Source organism: Callospermophilus lateralis, chromosome 2, assembly GCF_048772815.1.
Source record: "Callospermophilus lateralis isolate mCalLat2 chromosome 2, mCalLat2.hap1, whole genome shotgun sequence".
Taxonomy (NCBI): Eukaryota; Metazoa; Chordata; class Mammalia; order Rodentia; family Sciuridae; genus Callospermophilus; species Callospermophilus lateralis.
Genome location: NC_135306.1, coordinates 135,246,507 through 135,263,349, shown reverse-complemented (window position 1 = coordinate 135,263,349; position 16,843 = coordinate 135,246,507). Strand labels below are relative to the sequence as shown.

The 16,843-nt window shown below is 36.6% G+C and overlaps 1 protein-coding gene across 1 annotated transcript in view; it reads right to left on the bottom strand.

Annotated features, from left to right (window-relative positions):
- Positions 1 to 16,843, bottom strand: part of LOC143640667 (putative N-acetylated-alpha-linked acidic dipeptidase) — a 357,153-nt gene that overhangs the window by 297,808 nt on the left and 42,502 nt on the right.

Below are 16,843 nucleotides of genomic sequence, written 5' to 3'. Positions count from 1 at the left end.
AGCAGTTACACTTTTTTCTCAGCAGCACATGGATCCTTCTCAAAAATAGATCATATACTATGTCACAGGGCAACTCTTAGAACAATTTAAAGGAGTAGAGATAATACCATGCATCTTATCTGATCATAATGGAATGAAATTGAAAATCAACTATAAAAGAAGTAAGGAAAAATCATGCATCACTTGGAGAATGAACAATAGGTTACTGAATGATCAATGGGTTATAGAAGACATCAAGGAGGAAATTAAAAAATTCTTAGACATAAATAAAAACACAGACACAACATATCGGAATCTATGGGACACATTGAAAGCAGTTCTAAGAGAAAAATTTATTGCTTGGAGTTCATTCCTTAAAAAAAGAAAAAGCCAACAAATAAATAATCTAATACTTCATCTCAAAATCCTAGAAAAAGAAGAGCAAAACAACAGCAAAAAAGTAGAAGGCAAGAAATAATTCAAATCAGAGCTTAAATTAATGAAATCGGAACAAAAGAAACAATTGAAAAAATTAACAAAACTAAAAGTTGGTTCTTTGAAAAAATAAATAAAATCAACAGACCCTTAGCCATGTAATGAAGAGAAGAAGAGAGGGAACTCAAATTACTAGCATACGAGATGAAAAGGCAATATCACAACAGACACTTCAGAAATACAGAAGATTATCAGAAATTATTTTGAATCCTTATACTCCAATAAAATAGAAGATAGTGAAGGCATCGATAAATTTCTTAAGTCATATGATCTGCCCAGATTGAGTCAGGAGGATATTGACAACCTAAACAGACCAATATCAACTGAGGGAATAGAAGAAACCATCAAAAGATTACCAACTAAGAAAAGCCCAGGACTGGATGGGTATACAGAAGAGTTTTACAAAACCTTTAAAGAGGAACTAATACCAATACTTTTCAAGCTATTTCAGGAAATAGAAAAAGAGGGAGAACTTCCAAATTCATTCTATGAGGCCAACATCACCCTGATTCCTAAACCAGACAAAGACACTTCAAAGAAAGAAAACTACAGACCAATATCTCTAATGAACCTAGAAGCAAATATCCTCAATAAAAGTCTGGCGAACCGGATAAAAAAACATATAAAAAAAATTGTGCACCATGATCAGGTAGGATTTATCCCTGGGATGCAAGGTTGTTTCAATATATGAAAATCAATAAATGTTATTCACCACATCAATAGGCTTAAAAATAAGAACCATATGATCATCTCAATAGATGCGGAAAAAGCATTCAACAAAGTACAGCATCCCTTTATGTTCAAAACTCTAGAAAAACAAAGGATAACAGGAACATACCTCAATATTGTAAAAGCTATCTATGCTAAGCCTCAGGCTAGCATCATTCTGAATGGAGAAAAACTGAAGGCATTCCCCCTAAAATCTGGAACTAGACAGGGATGCCCTCTCTCACCACTTCTGTTCAACAGAGTTCTCGAATCACTGGCCAGAGCAATTAGACAGACAAAAGAAATTAAAGGCATAAAAATAGGAAAAGAAGAACTCAAATTATCACTATTTGCAGATGACATGATTCTATACCTAGCAGACCCAAAAGGGTCTACAAAGAAACTATTCGAGCTAATAAATGAATTCAGCAAAGTGGCAGGATATAAAATCAACACGCATAAATCAAAGGCATTCCTGTATATCAGCAACAAATCCTCTGAAATGGAAATTAGGACAACCACTCCATTCACAATATCCTCAAAAAAATAAAATACTTGGGAATCAACCTAACAAAAGAGGTGAAAGACTTATACAATGAAAACTACAGAATCCTAAAAGAGAGAAATAGAAGAAGATCTTAGAAGATGGAAAAATATACCCTGTTCATGGATAGGTAGAACTAACATCAACAAAATGGCGATATTACCAAAAGTTCTCTATAGGTTCAATGCAATGCCAATCAAAATCCCAACAGCATTTCTTGTAGAAATAGAGAAAGCAATCATGAAATTCATACGGAAAAATAAAAGACCCAGAATAGCAAAAACAATGCTAAGCAGGAAGTGTGAATCAGGCAGTATAGCTATACCAGACTTCAAACTATACTACAGAGCAATAGTAACAAAAACATCATGGCACTGGTACCAAATCAGGCGGGTGCACCAATGGTACAGAATAGAGGACACAGAAGCCAATCCACAAAATTATAACCATCTTATATTTGATAAAGGGGCTAAAAGCATGCAATGGAGGAAGGATAGCATCTTCAACAAATGGTGCTGGGAAAACTGGAAATCCATATGCAACAAAATGAAACTGAATCCCTTTCTCTCGCCATGCACAAAAGTTAACTCAAAGTGGATCAAGGAACTTGATATCAAATCAGAGACATGGAGTCTGATAGAAGAAAAAGTTGGCTATGATCTACATACTGTGGGGTCGGGCTCCAAATTCCTCAATAGGATGCCCATAGCACAAGAGTTAATAACTAGAATCAACAAATGGGACTTACTCAAACTAAAAAGTTTTTTCTCAGCGAAAGAAACAATAAGAGAGGTAAATAGGGAGCCTACGTCCTGGGATCAAATCTTTACTCCTCACACTTCAGACAGAGCCCTAATATCCAGAATATAAAAAGAACTAAAAAAATTAGAGAAGAAGATAACAAATAACCCAATCAACAAATGGGATTAGGACCTGAACAGACATTTCTCAGAGGAGGACATACAATCAATCAACAAGTACATGAAAAAATGCTCACCATCTCTAGCAGTCAGAGAAATGCAAATCAAAACCACCCTAAGATACCATCTCACTCCAGTAAGATTGGCAGCCATTAGGAAGTCAAACAACAACAAGTGCTGGCGAGAATGTGGGGAAAGGGTTCACTTGTACATTGCTGGTGGGACTGTAAATTGGTGGGGCCAATTTGGAAAGCAGTATGGAGATTTCTTGGAAAGCTCGGAATGGAACAACCATTTGACCCAGCTATTCCCCTACTCGGTCTATTCCCTAAAGACCTAAAAAGAGCACACTATAGGGACACTGCTACATCCATGTTCATAGCAGCACAATTCACAATAACAAGACTGTGGAATCAACCTAGATGCCCTTCAATAGACGAATGGATAAAAAAAAAAAATGTGGCATTTATACACAATGGAGTATTACTCTGCATTAAAAAATGACAAAATCATAGAATTTGCAGGGAAATGAATGGCATTAGAGCAGATTATGCTAAGTGAAGCTCGCCAATCCCTTAAAAACAAATGCCAAATGTCTTCTTTGATATAAGGAGACTAACTAAGAACAGAGTAGGGACGAAGAGCATGAGAAGAAGATTAACATTAAACACGGATGAGAGGTGGGAGGGAAAGGGAGAGAGAAGGGAAATTGCATGAAAATGAAAGGAGACCCTCAGGGGTATACAAAATTACATACAAGAGGAAGTGAGGGGAAAGGGGGAAAAATATAAGGGGGAAAAATGAATTATAGTAGAGGGGGTAGAGAAAGATTAGGGGAGGGGAGGGGGGAGGTGGGATAGTAGAGGATAGGAAAGGCAGCAGAATACAACAGACACTAGTATGGCAATATGTAAATCAATGGATGTGCAACTGATGTGATTCTGCAATCTGTTAACGGGGTAAAAATGGGAGTTCATATCCCACTTGAGTCAAAGTGTGAAATATGATGTATCAAGAACTATGTAATGTTTTGAACAACCAACAATAAAAATTAATTAAAACTTAAAAAAAAAGTAAAAAAAATAAAAGATGGCATTGCTTACAAGAATCAGCTCTTTTCTTATCTGTTTCTTAACTCATACATTCATGAATTAGACATAAAATTACAATTATATTTGATATAAGATTATACTTTATGTTTATAAAGTGCTTATCTGGGGCTGGGGATGTGGCTCAAGTGGTAGCGTGCTCACCTGGCATGCATGCGGCCCGGGTTCTATCCTCAGCACCACATACAAACAAAGATGTTGTGTCCGCCAAAAACTAAATAATAAATATTAAAAAATTCTCTCTATCTCTATCACTCTCTCTTTAAAAAAAAAAATAAAATAAAGTGCTTATCTCCCAGGAAACTTTAGGTTGATTCCTACCACCATTTCTTCCTTTATTCTACACATCACATACATTTTCTTTTAATTCCATCAAAAAATCCTAATGTAATACATAATAAATAAAAAATAAATTACATTAAAATGAGCAATTTTTATCTCTTTAATGGATATGTCATAAAGAACTATAGCCCTGCTACAATTTTCTCTCAACTTTTTTAAAATGAAGCATAAATAAACACACAGACAATAACAAGAAAGCCTTATCCACAATAGCAATAGCACTTGGTAGAAAGTGTCCTGTATTTTTAAATATGTACAAAATTTTTCTGAAATGCAATTAACACAGTTTTTTTCTTAATCAAATAAATGCTAATTAGGAGAGAAGTATTGAAAGTGATATGAGGACAGTGGGAACTAATTCCCCAAACTTGGATAACAATTTCTACAATTTATGTATCCTAGTCATCTCTTGTGCACAACATGTAGGTACCAAGTATGCTAAAACATTAAGATCCAAGTTGTAACAATTATTGATTCATGTGTTTATAAAAGTTATAGGTGGGAGTTCTGAAATAAAGAGATGTAGAGTACTTTTAAAATATTTCCAAATAGCTAAATAAACATAAAAAGAAAAATCAAGTTAACAAAATCAAAGCTTATGAACCATGTCTATAACAAAACTGGAGTACAACATGCTTTCCAAAATGCCAAAATTGGTACAGGTACAGGCAAACCAAAGATAACTATAAGATCCATGGGGTGTCAGAATCTTTTCAGGATGAAGCACAGAAACATAACAGAACATCTGGCAGATTTGAAAATGTCAAAAGTCAGCAACAAGGATTCATCAAAAGGTGTGGAGGGAAACTTTAACAACAACTTAGTAGCGTCATGGTTCATTCCAATGTGCAAGAAGTCTAGGATAAGACTTGAAGGGATTGGGACAATGTGGTTAGTATAATTCTCACACATAACTAGCCCTAAAAACCTTCCACAATAAATCTCTCTATGTAGAAAAAGGTACTAAGTGTAAAATGCATATTAAATGAAGGTGGTGCAAAATAATCAGAGATAGAAGATATTCTTATAAAATAAGTGGGAGGAAGAAACATAACAAAGAGAGGGTAAAAAGTAACATATCATATATTGGCATATTCACAACAGGTTAGCTCTAGTTTGAGAATCCTAGAAAAGCTATCTTGACCAATCCTTGTCTCATAAAAGTTAAAAAGACTAATTTCATAAAGATAATTAGAATAGAGAACATTTTCATTCATACTTACAAAGATTCTAAAGAAAGGACCTTTCAAAATATAATAGACCTTATTTTTAGTAGTGGCTCTAAAATTCCTGAAAGAACCTTGGTCATACATTACAATGAGGTTGTTGACTGCAGTCCCAATCCTAGAAGAATTACATTTGAGCCACCCTGTCAGTCCCCTTCTTGGAAACCCTGACCCCACTTCAGTAGGTCAACTGTGATTATTCACCTCAAGCAGTTCCTTACAGTTAATTCCTTTACTCTTTCCTGATGATCTCCTCCTCAAACTTCCTCTTTTAGTTTTTACTGCAACACACCCCACCCACACTCTTTCTACCTGTCCTTGCTCAAAAAATACCTCATTCAAGAATCCCTGATATAGATTTCTACCTATCTACTATCTCCATCTATCCATCCATCATTTTATCCATCCAAATTTACATGTGGAGTGCACAGGATCCTAAATTATATGATGCTGCCACCCCCAGATCATGACTTTTCTACTTCATACAAAGAAAACTGGTATGAGTAACTGAAGATCAGAAGTCAGCTCCTGCATCTAACCTGTAATTCTATCACAAGTTTTTGGATTTCAGAAATGATTCAAGTAAATCAGCTATCCTTGGGGGATGGAGTTTGACAGTATAAGCCCCCAAAAGGTTGACTTTAACTATTCAATTTAACTAGTAAGGGAATGCTGGAGATGAGAAAATGTTTGAGGTAGCTGTCTTACTCTGAGGGGAAGACATGAATTGAAGTTTATCTGTGTTCCTGTTAATATGGTGAGAAATTTTGTTTACTGGCAACACTACATATGTGAACTGGAGAAATCATGAATGCTAAATGTCTTGGGGTGGGGTGCCGCAGTCTGGCTGGGCACAAATCACCTAGCTACCACAAAGCACTTGTATGTTCAAACAGGAAACTTTATTGCCTGAACTCCATCAGCACTCCACGCACACTCCCTGGGAACTCTCTCAGCTCTCTCCCAGGCTCTGTGCCTACCCCACTGGGACCCCGGGAGAACTCCACAGGAACTCCAAAGTAGTGGGTACCCTAGGCAGCAGGAACCACCCTATTCCCCCAGGAGCCACCCTATTGCTGGACAGCAGAGGTCCATATACAACTGAATACACAGCTTAACATAACAATCCTCATCTCAATTGTCCCTGGCATCACCTCTCAACCACTCCCTTCTGGCAGAATGCCATGCATCATCCCCCCTTCTGATTAATAAAACAACCAGCATGTGGCTTAGGGACTCTGCCTGTCTTAGGTTGTCCAATACTACATATGGTCCTTATGCGTCATCGGATGAGCTGACCTCAAGGTATCAGCCTCCTGTCTTAGGTTGGTAGCATTGCAATTGGATCTTACTCCTCATTGACTACTGGTCCAGCATACAGCCATACATGTGGATAGGCCTTTGCACCAGTGTGTGGGGGAGGTGAAGTTCTTTGCCTCACCTCTGTTGGCCCCCATATTTGGCCTTTGCACCAGTGGGGTAGTGAGGTTCTTTGCCTCACCTCTGCTGGCCCCCAAATTTGGACTTGGTGCCAGTGGGGGGGTGAGGTTCTTTGCCTCACCTCTGTTGGCCCCCAAATTTGGCCTTGGTGCCAGTGGGGGGGTGAGGTTCTTTGCCTCACCTCTGTTGGCCCCCAAATTTTAGACCATCACAAGCAGAAGGGAGGAGGATGCAAAATGCCAGGACACCAAGCCAAATGATGGCTCTTTTTGGAAAAATTGTACCAGGAATGACACCATCAGCAAAGATGTCCCAGCACTACCACAATTCGCTGCACCAACAGATAGTTCACAATGCATACAAGTGATACATAGTCCAGGCAAGTTCTGCAAGCAGTTCAAAGCAGAGGAATCCATCAATATGTCCATTTCCTCCCAAAGTAAATTGACTCCTTGATTGAGTATCACTTGTTGAGTTATTATTCATTGATGCTTTAGTTTATAGAGTTTATTCTGATAGCTATCGAAGAAATTGTAGTTTGGTTTTATCTTTGTCTTCACTGGCACTGGGATGAAGATAGGAATACTGGCAATGATGGCTAAAAAAAAATTATATAACATTTCAGCAGGCACTAAAAAAACAATTTTCTGAAAATTATATTATCCTGAACATAATTATTAAATATAATGAAAAGGAAAGGTGAAGGTAAACAAGCAGATCTGTTAACCACCTTTAAAAACAATCCTCAACAGCTGTTTACCTAATTTAAATTAAACCATTTAAATCACATGAATAAAAAAAAATTCGGATCCATTTTTTCATGAGTGCTCCTAATATATATGGACATACGCAATACAGACATACAACACAAAACAGAAGTGTGCACACATAACATACAACACATAAGACAATAGTAAAGGCCTTGTAGCTTTACACAGGTAAAATCTCCATTGCAATGTTTAAAAATTCCACAGCCAATGAATAGAACTGATCATTAAAACATTAACCTAGGTCTGTATGAGCTCAAAAAATAAAATAGAACTTCATGATGTGGGAAATGTCAATAATAATATAGATATGGAAAAAGGCATCCTGGTTGCCACCTGGGTTTGACTCTTCTTTGGATATCCCATCCTTTTTTCTGTAACTTGCATAATGGGTCTGAAGGTATTCCCACAAGCAAGCCCCAAGGTTTTTTACATTTGAAATAGGCTTTAATGGTGTTCATTATTCATTAGCCTCCAGGTGTGAGAGAAAAATTGTTGAAAATATAATGATATCAGCTGTTATGGATTTGAGCCAAGTCATCTTTTTGGTCTGTAGAAATCCCTTTTGTTAACCTCTCTGGAATCCAAATGGGCTGCTGTTCTCCCTGTGGAAACACACAAACAGACCCCCAACTCCAGACAATCACTGGGTCAGGACCTTTCCATTGTCCTGTTAGAATATCCTTACAAGTACCTTGGGCTTATGTACATTTTTTGGACACATATGCCTTTCCACAGCACTAAGCCCTGATGAATCCAAATTTAAAAAGTTTAGAGTAAAAAGGGTTATTTTAAGTTTATCTTTGGGGGATATATACCCCTTTGCAATTCCCTCTTTTTGTTTTAATAAGTACATTTTAATAGTTTGATGAGCTCTTTCAACTATGCCTTGTCCCTGTGGGTTGTATGAGATTCCTGTTATATGAATAATGCCAAATGATGAGCAAAATTGTTTAAAAGAGGTAGACGTATAGCCAGGACCATTATCTGTTTTTAACTGTTTTGGAACGCCCACAGTGGCAAAATTTTGTAAGCAATGAGCTATGATATCTTTAGTTTTTTTCTCTGGCATGAAGGGAGCCCATCAAAAATCCGGAAGAAGTATCAACTGTAACATGCAAATATTTTAATGTTCCAAAATCTGGCAAGTGTGTGACATGCACTGCCAAATATGATTAGGTATCAGTTCTCTAGGATTGACTCCAAGATTAACTTGTGGTAAAAAGGTCACACAGTTTTGACATTGTTTTATTATTTGTCTAGCTTGTTCCTTAGTTATTTTAAAATGCTTTTGTAAAGTATTACCATTGACATGGAAACTTTTATGAAAATTTGTAGCTTCTTCTAGTGTAGAGAAAATATGTATGTCATGTGTAGTTTTATCTAATAAATTATTGCCCAAATTAAGGGCTCCAGAAAATCCTGTATGTGTCCTGATATGTCCTATAAAGAATGGATCTTTTCTGTGCCAGATTAGACTTTGTATAGTGGAAAGCAAAGAGAAAACAGTAGAGGAAGGAGGCATCCTACCAGCATCTTCAAGGGATACTATAGCATTAACTATATACTGACTATCAGAAAATAAATTAAATACAGAATCTTTAAACATCACAAAAGCTTGCAATACTGCATTAAGCTCTACCTTTTGAGCTGATTCTTTGGGTACTAAAGATGTAAAAGTTTGATCAGGGGTAATTACTGCTGCTATACCATTATTTGACCCATCAGTGAATATATTTGGAGCATTCATGATAGGTGTAATTCTTGTCAATTTTGTAAAAACTACAGGATGCAAAGACGAAAAAGACAGCAAAGGATTAGATGGTAAGTGATTATCAAATGAAACAATAGATTTGAACATGATTATTGCCCAAGTATTTAACTCATTAGCTAACTCATCAATTTGATCCAAAGTATATGGAGTAATAATTTTATTGGGAGAAATTTCAAACAATCCCTTTGCTGCTTTCATTCCTTTGAGTATCAATTGTCCTACAGCCTCAGGATACCTAGTAAGAATAGTGTTAGGAGAATAAGATAAATGCATCCACAATAATGGATCTTCTTGCCAAAATACTCCTGTAGGAATATTTTTTGTTGGTAGTACAATAAATAACAAAGGCAAACTTATATCAATTCTATCCAAATGCATATTTTCCATATATGTTTCAATGATTTTTATTGCCTTTCTTGCTTCAAGCGTTAACACTCGGGGTGAATTTGGATCTGATGGACCTTTTAGGATATCAAATAAAGGTCCCAACTCTCCTGTTGGTATGCCTAGATAAGGCCTTATCCAATATATGTCTCCTAATGACTTTTGAAATTCATTAAGTCATTTGAGTTGATCTACTTGTATTTGAATTTTTGGTGGACGGACTATGGTTGAGGATAATAGAACTCCTAAATATTAAAATTTAATTGTACTTTATCTATTGCTCTCTCTAGATTATAATTTTTTAATAAGTTTGTAAGTGTAGCATAACATTCTAGCAATGTGTTTTTAATCTTTGTGTGCTAATAATACATCGTCCATATAGTGAAATATTTGTAGTTCAGGATTTTGATTTCTAAGTGGCTGAACTGCTTTGTTAACATAAATTAGACACATAGTTGGGCAGTTAGCCATCCCTTGAGGGAGTTCTTTCCATTCATATCTCTGATCAGGACCTTCATGATTCAGTGCAGGGATAGTAAATGCAAAACATGGACTATCCTCAGGATGAACTGGAATTGAGAAAAAACAATCTTTAATATTGATAGCTAAAACATACCAGGTTTTTGGCAAAGCAGACAATTGGGGAATCCCCAATTGAGCAGGTCCCAGTGAAGCACGGTGAATTCACTGCCCTCCAGCCTGCTCAAGTACAGGGCATGCTAATCTTTGAGGTCCTGTCTCAGGATCCCATCTATCAACTATGGGGGTTGGGGGCCCCGCAGCATAAGTTGTCTCCATAGGTGGAGCTGCTGGTTGGACACTTTCACCCTCTGGATATAGAAAGGTGTTAGTAGCAGCCTCCTGTTGTAACCTTTTCCCTCCTGATGGCCCTTCTTCCTTTAAATTTTCTTCCTCTGTCTGACTAGCTCGAGAGACCTTCTCTTTTGCTTGATCTAATATGTTTTCTACTATAGTCTGAACCTCTAACAATTTACTTTTCACTCTTTTAGTTTGTTTTTTACTAATTTCTGATCCCATATTTCTACTATATAGATAACACAAAATGAAACCGAAATAGAATGAAACCAAAACGGAACAAAAATGCATTGTATCAATTTTCCTATTTTCTTGAAATGTATATTTGGGGTCTATTTCTATCTCTATCTCAGGGGCAAACAACATCAAACCTTGAGCCAACCATTTTCCCCAGTTTGCCTGAGAAAGTTCTAGGGACAGGCAGCTTGAAACAAAAACAAAACAAATCAAAACAAGAACACATTGTTTTTTGAAATGGTCACCCATTCTCTCCTTCAGAGGCAAGCAATTTTACTTACCCCCAAGCTTCAGGCATCCCCCTCTTGGGCCACCAAATGCTGCAGCCTGGCTGGGCACAAATCACCGAACCACCACAGAGCACTTGTATGTTCAAACAGGAAACTTGATTGCCTGAACTCCACCAGCATTCCACGCACACTCCCTGGGAACTCTCTCAGCTCTCCCCCAGGCTCCGTGCCTACCCCACTGGGACCCCAAGAGAACTCCATGGGAACTCCAAAGTAGTGGTCACCTGAGGCAGCAGGAGCCACCATATTCCCAGAGCCTCCCTATTTTCCACACCCCCCCAGCCACCCTATTGCCAGACAGCAGGGGTCCATATACAACTGAATACACAGCTTAACATAACCATCATCATCTCAATGGCTCCCTGGCATCACCTCTCAACCACATCCTTCTGGCAGAATGTCATGTGTCATCCCAACTCAGCTGTGGCCCTCAACAGTGGGGGATAGAGAGGCTGCAAGGAACCACTGGCCATTTGCATGGGCTCAAGATTATCCACAACTTTAGAATTAAATGGAATCCTACTTTCTCTCTGTGTACTTTGTGCCATTGAAGAGGGGATTGGGTTAAGAATTTGTGATCTTAAACCACTGAAATATTAAAAAAGATTAACCACCACTGAGACTTACAGAGGAAGCTGGTTCTCTGCAAGACTACAGGACTTCTGCTTTGTCCTTGGGTGTCCTGTTGTCCCAGTTACTGAGCCTTCAGATTTAACCAGAGAATTGAGAATGAAGACAACAGCAAAATGCTTGGGTCCTGCAGCTTGCCAGGGCTAGAGAACACCCTGGAGGGCCATGATGCCAAAATCAGTGCTTATCCTCCCTGACACTGGAGATTCAGTGTTGTCCATGGACTCAAACCAGGAAGCAGAGTACACAACCAATTTCTCCAGGCTCAGGGGTGCAAAAGGGCTTGCAGGGATTACTGAAAATTGATCACTGAGTTCAGCACATTAGTATGAGGATTTAGGGTCCTCAGCACTTCCCCACTTCAGGTGATCCAATCTGGCTCTCTACATCTTCCTTAAACCAAGATGGATTCCCTGCAGCCTATCTAGGTAGAGGACAGAGCATTTCTTTGATGATGAAGTTAATGATGATGATGAAGAGGAGGTGAAGATTGCCTTGAAATCTGAAAATGTGCCCAGGATGCATCTAAAGATGTCAGCCAAGTAGGGAATCAGATGCTTGAGATCACAGGAGAAAGCTGGACTGGGAATAATGCAAAAGTAAACCCAAACCCACTCAAACCTGGACTAGGCTTGCCACACTGTGGTTACTGATTCAAAGTTTCTGAAATATTTATACAGGAAGTGGTGAGCACCCTTGCCATCGCCATTCCACTCCAAATAATATATTTGTGTTTGTAATCATAACTCCTCAAATTTTACAAAAAAAAAGTGCATCCACATCAAAAGGATTTCCTCTTCCTGGGACCACTGACCCTTTGCCTGATATTAAGTTGACAAATGGAGAGCAAGCAGAAATGACATACATACACATGTTAACAGATAATCAAGAAAGTTAGAACTTTGGTAATCCTGACTTTAACTATTATGCAATCAAGACAAACCAAGGATAGTATATAAATCTAATGTTAGTAGTAGATGAAGATATTAAAAGAATCAGAACATTTGGGAATGAAATGAAAATCTACTTTCCATTCTCTTCTTCCTCTTCTAATCATTTTGATTACAAATCATTCCCAAGCCCTTATTTCATTATATACAATATAATATTAGATTTTAGACAACAAGAGGATTCAAAAATAAAAGCCAATGAAATGGATTTGGGGTATTATTATTATTATTATTATTATTATTATTATTGTTATTATTATTATTATTTTCCCTGAAGTACTGGAGATTGATCCCAGAGTCTTGCATATACTAGGAAAGCACTCTACCACTGAGCTACATCCCCAGGTTTTTGGTTTGTTTGTTTGTTTTGACATAAGGCCTCACTTAGTTGCTCAGGTTTGCCTCAAACTTGGGCTTCTGCTGTCTCAGTGTCTGGAGTAGCTGGTATTACACATGGGCACCATCCCATACCTGGCAATAAAAAGTCTTAATATAAACAGTTTATTCATACCATGCCGTAGAAGAGAATTTCCTCACTTCCTTCATTCATTATACTTTACCCTAGTAGTCTTTTGGGCTCTCACAAATAGTATGATTTCTATTGGTGAAAAGCACAAATGCTCTCTAAGGGTGCATATGGTTACTATTTTTAAATTTCTAATCCAAATTATTGGTGGTTTTTATTTTTGACTTAAAATGAAAGAAAATAATAGAAAGGGAAGAAATAATTGACATGCAGCTGAGATGGTTGAAAACTCTGGAGTAAGCCAAGGAAAAAGGGTTAATGGCCCTTCCTATGTGGCTGATTCTAAAAAGGAGAAGCTTCACCAAAATCCATATAATTGAAAGTGATATGAGCAGTATGATTTTCTTGGCAAGGATGTGGGGGGAAAGGCACATTCATACATTATGATGGGACAGAAAACTGGTGCAACCAATCTGGAAAGCAGTATGAAGATACCTCAGAAAACCTGGAATGAAACCAACATTTCACCCAGCTATCCCACTCCTCAGTTTATATGCAAAGGAGTTAAAATCAGAATCCTAACTGTGATGTAGTCACATCAATGTTTATAGCACCTCAATTCACAATATCTAAAGTATGGAACCAACCTAGATGCCCTTCAACAGATGAATGGATAAAGAAATGTGGGTGCACGGAATATTACTTAGCCTTAAAAAGAATGAAATTGTGTCATTTGCAGGTAAGTGGACGGAGCTGGGGAATATTATGCTAAGTAAAATAAGCCAATCCCCAAAACCCAGAGGCCAAATATTTTCTCTGATAAGCAGACACGGATCCATAGTGGACTAGTGAAGGCAGGGAAGAATGAAGGAACTTTGGATTATGTAAAGTAGATTGAGGGAAGAGGTGGGGGGGCATAGATGGTAGAATGAGACAGACTAATGTTATTACCTTATATACATGTATGATAATACTACTTGTGTTACTCTGCATGTGTACAACCAGAGAATGAGAAGCTTCATTTGTGTACAATATATCAAAATGCATTCTACTGCCATGTATAACCAATTAGAACAAATTGAAATATATATATATATATATATATATATATATATATATATATATATATATATAGCAAGTGGCATAGAAGAAGGTAAAGAGGGGAAGTAGGAGAGGTAAAAAGGAGATACTGGGGAAGGAAATTGATCAAATTATATTGTTTTATTGTGTACATGTATGAATATATCAAAACAAATGCCCATCAAAATAAAACACACCCAAAAAAACTAAGATGAACACCTTCCGTTGAACTTAAGACAATATGTTCAGCTTTATTAGAAATATAAAAGAGCAAACATAAGTAGGTTCAGTGGCACATGCCTATAATCTTGGTTTGAAGGCTGAGGCAGAGGATTTCAAGTTCTAGGCAAACCTGGTCAATTTAGGGAGATTCATTCTCAAAATAAAATATAAAAATGGCTGGTGACGTAGTTCAGTTGTAGAGTGCCTCTGGGTTCAATCTCCAGTACCAAAATACAAAAACAAAACAAAATTAAACAAACAAATAAAGCAAGACAAAACATGACATACCTAAGCAATTGTATATAATTTGTAAACAATGGGATTGCAATTGTTAAGAATTATTCCCACTGATACTTGGAATGAGATGATCAAGTCACCCTTTTACAAGCATTTGGTTGCAAACTGAATAAGTGTTCTGAAAAGAAATAAAGGGAAGAAACAAATACAGATTCAGACTGAAAACCAAAGTTTAGGAATAATCATAGGATAAAACAAGAGATTGGAATAGCATTTTCTAAAAACAGACATGACATTTTTGATTGGGGTATTCATTTTTTAAATTAATTTTTGGGGATACCACTAATTGAACTTAGGAGGACTTGGTCACTAAAATACATCCCCAGCTATATTTTGTATTTATTTAAAGTCAGGGTCTCACTGAGTTGCTTACTGCCTCACTAGTTCTGAGGCTGATTTGAAATCATGATCCCCCTGCCTCAGCCTCCCTAGGAGCTAATTTATTATTACGTATAACAAATTGTGGTTTATGTAGATTAATTTAAGGGATGGCTTCCTGCTAGAGATTGGATTTGGCAACTTGATTAAGTATGTTAAATGTTTTGTTAATACAATCGTTGACATCAGGGGATGTCTGCCATTGGAAAATCTAATCCGAATACATCTATACTTTGATGAAATGGGTGTGGTCATTGGAAACCATAAAACCTTTTATAAATGACCAACTTTGTTCTTTTCCAGAGCTACTGGGTTTGGATTTGGCTGGACTGTGGATACCTCTGAAGTTTAGTGCAACCATTAGGTGAACAACTAAGCAGATTTTAACAGATTTCTTATTGAATGACAGTGAAAAAACCCATTACCAATACCCACAGGTAAATGCACAATTTGCACAAAATAATTTCTCTGGATAGGTTTTTTTGTTGTTGTTTTTGTTTTGTTTTGTTCTGTTTTGTTTGTTTTATACTAAGAATTGAACCTAGAGACTTTATAACACTGAACTACATAGCCATCCCTTTTTAAATTTCTTTTTGTGATTTTGCTAAGTTACTTAGGGTCTCACTAAGTTTTTGAGGCTGGCTTCAAACTTGGAATCATTCATTCTCAGCCTCCAGAATTGCTGGGATCACACACATGTGTCACCACACCAGGATGGGTTGTTTTCAAATTAAAAATTTAGTGCTTATAAATTCTATGATTACTTTAAACTTACTTTTTGTTCATTTGTAGATTTTTCTGTGTATATTTTGGATTGATATTTTTTGCTCTATTTTCTTTAGAACCTGATTGATACATATTGTGAGCATTCAGAAGATAACTGTCATCAGGTTACCTGTAATTTTTTAGCTGGTGCTATACACATTGTAATTGTATTGTTTTATCATAGGATCCATACATGATTTAAGTACTTAATATTATGCTATTTGTATATTTATGTATATGTTTGTGTAAAGGTATACATAAAATGCTAAAATTTAATCTGCTGAATTAATAAAAAATAATCATTAATCATTTTTAGATGGAGTATTTAAAGTGATACCTTTCAGTTTTATGAGTTAGATTTTAAGATTTGAAACTTTCAGAGTTTTTAGTCAATTTCAGACTAGTATTTTTGGAAACTAGAGAAAGATCTAGAAAGCTAATGTCATCTACAAAATATTTTAGATAAGGAAATCTGGATGAATCATTTATTTAATCTTTGGATTTATTTTACTTTTGTCATATGTTTAGTATTGGGTATTGAATCCAGAAGTTCTTTACTACAGAGCTACATCCCCAGGTCTTTTGATTTTATTATTTATTTATTTATTTATTTATTTACAATGATGTTAGCCTGAGGCTTAGCATAGATAGCTTTACAATGCTGTGATATATTCCTGATATCCCTAGTTGTTCTAGCATTTTGAACATGAAGGGGCCTGTATATGTGCAATATAAATTGAAATGCATTCTACTGTCATATATAAAAAATTAGAATAAATAAAAGAGAATGAAATAGAGGCCTGACTGCAAAAGGATTGTTTCTTACCTCTGACACTATTCAGCATGCCCAGGATTCCGGTGATGTACCTTGAACTGAGCTCCTGGTTTACTGGCTGAGGCATTTGAATTTGCAACAACTCAGTTCTGTAAAAAATTTCAGAATTTTTCCATTTGGGGTTAATTTGTTATATTTCTTATTCTAAACTCCTGAAGATATTGAAAAGGTCGGGTGATGCTGGTAGCA